At 40.7% G+C, this 4,866-nt stretch overlaps 1 pseudogene; it reads left to right on the forward strand.

Annotated features, from left to right (window-relative positions):
* Positions 1-378: 378 nt before the first annotated feature.
* LOC134478899 (heterogeneous nuclear ribonucleoprotein H2-like) lies at positions 379-3,301 on the forward strand (annotated as a pseudogene).
* Positions 3,302-4,866: the final 1,565 nt, after the last annotated feature.

A 4,866-nucleotide genomic window follows, 5' to 3' on the forward strand; every position in this document is an offset into this window, starting at 1 on the left:
CAGAGGTAGAAGCCCTTTGGGGTTATCTTTTCAAAACATGTTTAAAAGTAATAACCAAGGGTCAGAAGGTAACTAACTTGCCCAAGGCTCACATAACTACTTAGAGGGAAAGTCTGGACTAGAATTAGTGTCTTGCACTCTTAATTTATTAGTCCTTCCTGTACTCAGTGGATTTTACTGGAATGATAATAAAAGTTCAGAAGATGTCCCCTCAAGGTTCCTTCTGGGACCCTCACACAGAATGTAACAGTCTATCCACATAGATGTCATCCCTTTTCTTAAATTTTAAACAGTAAGAGACTTTTAACAACTACTGGTTAAAACTGTGGTTCTATCCCAGGTGGCCTCCCTTCCCTTAATCTTTCCTTCAGCTGGTGACAAAATGATTCAGGATAATTCGTCGGGTTTGCAGTTGGTCAAAGTTAGGTAGAAGAAAATAACATGGCTACCAGTCACTTTGGTGAAGAGTAAACCAATTGATTACTCGACTTAAGATTGATAGGTTATTTCTCTACTGCAGGTAAAATGAGCCAATTCAAGCCAGATTGGATTATATTAAAGGCAGGTTTACTGGGTAGTTGCTCTAGGATGAGAGACCCCAAGGACCAACCAGGGCCAAGGAAGTCAGCATGAGGAAAGGGGTGTTAGGGAAAGAAGAGAGAAATAAAAAAGGGGCCATGCTCCAGAGAGAGAAGAGGAAAAGAGGAGTGAGAGACCACAATGTCTGGATCATGAAGGGAGGAGCCTCTGGAAGAAAGGCAGCCCAGCCCGTAGGCTGAAAAGTTCAGGATTAGGGGCAAAGAATGCCAAGTAGGGACTGAGGGATGCTGGGAGAACCTGAAGGCCAGGTCTGCTTTGGTATGTGAAATATGCATGTCAATCTCTTGTCCAGGGGTATGAAATCAAAGATCACCTCCAAAATTATTTCTACCACCAACTAGTACTGAATTTCAAATGCAGGGAAGGACCAAAGCTTGGACATTATAGAGAAAGAAATTGCCCAAGGCATGCTGCACAGAGAAGGGAATGGGACAAAGACAGACTGAAAATACAGAAAATCAGGCAGTATTCTGTGAAAATTCATTCAAAATATAAATAGTATGTGTCAAGAAACTTTTATGTTTTCTTAAATTCAAAAGGAATTTGTAAGTGTTCAAAACTATTGCCATTCATAAATTATGAAGTGAGTGAAACATACCTGAGCTATCAATAAAAATTCTACAAAGGTGCATTTCAGTTAACTAAGAAAACATTATTTTAATTTCATAGAAAATGGTGTTGCAGGACAAAAGAGATGGTTCAGTGAATAAAAGCTCTTACCTCAAAGCTAAAAACCTGAGCTCAATACTAGTTTCCACATTAAGGTGGAAAGAAAGAACCAACTGCATGGAATTGTCCTCTGGCCTCCACACAGGCACACGTGCTCCCTCCATGTGATAAAAGTAAACTTACTTAAGAAGTAGTTCTGGTGGTCATCTATTGTCTCTCTGTAGCTGTTTAAAGGAAGAAGAGAGAAGACCCCCACCCTGGTCTTGTTGAAGTGCCGCCGCAAACATTTTTAAAGTGTTTTTTTAAGTATCTGTTAAGCAGATTCATGGAAGGAATTCTACCATGGTCAAAGGCCACATTGAAATTATATTGAGCCAAAATTTTCACCAAGAGCCCACCAGTCACCATGACACTGAGCACAGAAGGCAGTAAGGAGTGAAGGTCAGGGGCCTACTCGGGTCCTTCTCAGGTGAGGAAGTGATACGCTGCTTCTCTGATTGCAAAATCCAAAACGGCACATCAGGCGTTCATTCCATTTACACCAGAGAAGGCAGAACAAGTGGCGAAGCATTTGTCCAACATGAATCTGAAGATGAAGAGAAATTGGCTTTAAAGAAAGACAGAGAAACCATGAGACACAGATTTGAAGTGTTCAAATCCAACAGTGTCGAAATGGTTTAGGTGTCAAATAAAGCATACAGGTCCAGATAGTCCTGATACTGCCAACAATGGGTTTGTATGGCTCAGAGGACTCCCATTTAGTTGTAGCAAGGAAGAACTTGGTCACTTCTTTTCAGGGTTGGAAATTGTGTCAAATGGGATAACATTGCCAGTGGACATCAGAGGTGGAGCACAGGAGAGGCTTTTGTGCAGTTTGCTTCACAGGAGATAGACAAACAGGCTATTAAGAAACACAAGGAAAGAACAGGGCATAGGTATACTGAAATCTTCAATGGTAGCAGAGCTGAAGTCTGAACCCACTATGATCCTCCTCAAAACTCTCATGACTATGCAGTGCCCAGGTCCTTATGAGAGGCCCCAGGCTGGACAAGGGTATAATAGCATTGGCAGAGGACCTGGGATTGAAAGAACGAGGCGGGTGACTATAGTGGATATGATGACTCTGGAGGATGTAATGATGAGGATGGTTTTGAGTCTGATAGATTTGGAAGAGACCTAAACTAATGATTCTCAGGAGTGTGTGATCAGAGATATGGAGATGGTGGGTCCAATTTCCAGAGTACCAAAGGGCACTGTGTCCACATGACAGGATTGCCACACAGAGCCACTGAAAGTGATATTTATTATTCTTTTCTTACCTCTTAAGCCCCATGAGAATCCACATTGAAATAGGACCTGATGGCAAGGTTGAGTTTGCTACTCATGAAGACGCCATGGCAGCTATGGCAAAAAGATAAACCAAATATGCGGCACAGACACGTGGAGCTCTTCTTGAATTCTACCACAGGGACGCATGGTGGGGCTTCTGATCATAGCTATGTAGAGCTCATTTTGAATTCTACAGCAGGGGCAAACGGTGGTGCTTATGGTAGCCAGATGATGGGAGGAATGGGTTCATCCAAGTAGTCTAATTATGGAGGTCTGGCCAGCCAGCAGCTGAGTTTTGGCTAATGGAGGTGGTTATGGTGGTCAGAAGAGAATGATCAAGTTCTTCAGGAAAATGCAAGTGACTATCAATCGAAACTTACTTAGGAAGAGAGGGAGCACCAAAGCTTCCACAGGAATAAAAACTGCATTTATAGGAACTGGATACAGTAGTAGGTTGCCCAGCATATCAATATGATGGTAATTGGGAAATACAATTGCTTCTGATCACTACCGGTCAGCTCCTTTCTTTCTTTCTCTCTCTCTCTCTCTCTCTCTCTCTCTCTCTCTCTCTCTCTCTCTCTCTTTCTTTCCTCACTCTCCTTTTTTTTAAGAGAACAAAATTTAACATTATAAAAATTAAGCATTACAAGCTTTAGAGTCCTGCTTACTGTAAAGCAAAAGTTATGATTGTCTTCAAACTTTAAGCTCAGCATTTTCAAGCACTGATATATTCACATAGAAGATAAGTTCAGTGTTGTCAACTCCACTTTCAGCTATCCTCGAGTTACTTATGTTGTAAGAGTGTCCTTAAGCAGTAAGCTTATTTTGATTTATAGCAGTTTCACTTATGTTAAATGTTGCGCTTATACCACAATACATTGAAAATGTGAGATGCATGTTCAGAAGCATGCTTTTTCTGTAAAAGTCAAATATAGGAGCTGTGTGTATGATATAAAGTGACAACATTTGGCATGATTGTTAATTCTAGCTTTTTGGTTTAATATCCTATAAGGTACATGAGTATACACTTTCAGGGTTTCTTTGTTTTGTTTTTGGTTTTTGGTTTTTGGGGTTTTTTGCTGCTGCTGCTGTTGTTGTTGTTGTTGTTGTTGTTGTTGTTGTTGTTGTTTTAAGATTTGGGACAATTTTGAGATGTGACACCAATACTTTAGAAGTTTGTGTAATGGTAAATATTACAAAAAGAAACTACCATCCCAGGCTAGTGCCGGCTCCGGCAGGCCTCATGGCATTTGCAGGGTGTTTTCATCTTAATCAACAAAGCGTCTCAACCCGATTAGCTAAGTTTCCAATTTCCATCCCAAGCTGTTGCGGGCTACTCTCTGGGCCCTGCAGCGATCTTGCCACCATGGCTAGCCCCACATTGTTGCTGGCTACTCTGTGGCCCCAGCAGCAGCTGGCCTCTTGTGACTCTCTTGCTGTGGACTGCCCATACTCCCAGCATCCACCCTGGTGTGGTTATAGTCATAACTCCCAGTAAGCTATTAAAATCAAAACTCAATAAGCTTGTAATTTATCAATAAGATTTATGTCTCAAGTTCTCCAAACAATAAACTCTAAACCAATTACTAATGATATAAACTGCCCACCTAGATAAGACAAATTGTCCTATAAAAATCCATCCCTTATAAGATTTTCACAGCCACCTGTGGCTATTTAAGGCCACACAGATCTGGGTCGATTTTCTCTGCCTCCATCTTGGTTCCTCTCTTCTCTCTCTCTCTCTCTCTCTCTCTCTCTCTCTCTCTCTCTCTCTCTCTCTCCCTCCTCTCTTCAAAACTCTGTGCCTGTCTTACTTTTTCACTGCCCAGGCACAGGCCTTGCCTTATCTTGCGCCTGCCTTCACCTGCATATAGACACCCATCTACAGGTTGGTCATGTTGTTTGTATGGAATTCTGAGGCTCTGATTTAAATCTCACCTTGCACTGTGAATTCCATTAGATGTATTGTACTAAGTGAAAGTTGTTAAATAACCCTTCCTCTTAAAAAGTGGAAAACATTTGCTTCTGAAAGATAATTCCATTTTTAAAAATATCATCCTATGAATACACGATCATCCATTCCATAGTCAAAAGTGAGTATGTTTGAAGCATTAGGGGCTATGCTAAATAATTAAGGATTTGTGTTATTTGTTCCTAGAATTTGTTGTTTTGTCATTTTTATCAGACTTATATTATGTGCAATTGGTGAGATTAATTTTGTCATTTGAAACTAATTCACTTTTGTGCCTTAGTTTTAATTCAAAATAT

The sequence above is a fragment of the Rattus norvegicus genome, chromosome 11 (assembly GCF_036323735.1).
Source record: "Rattus norvegicus strain BN/NHsdMcwi chromosome 11, GRCr8, whole genome shotgun sequence".
Taxonomy (NCBI): domain Eukaryota; kingdom Metazoa; phylum Chordata; class Mammalia; order Rodentia; family Muridae; genus Rattus; species Rattus norvegicus.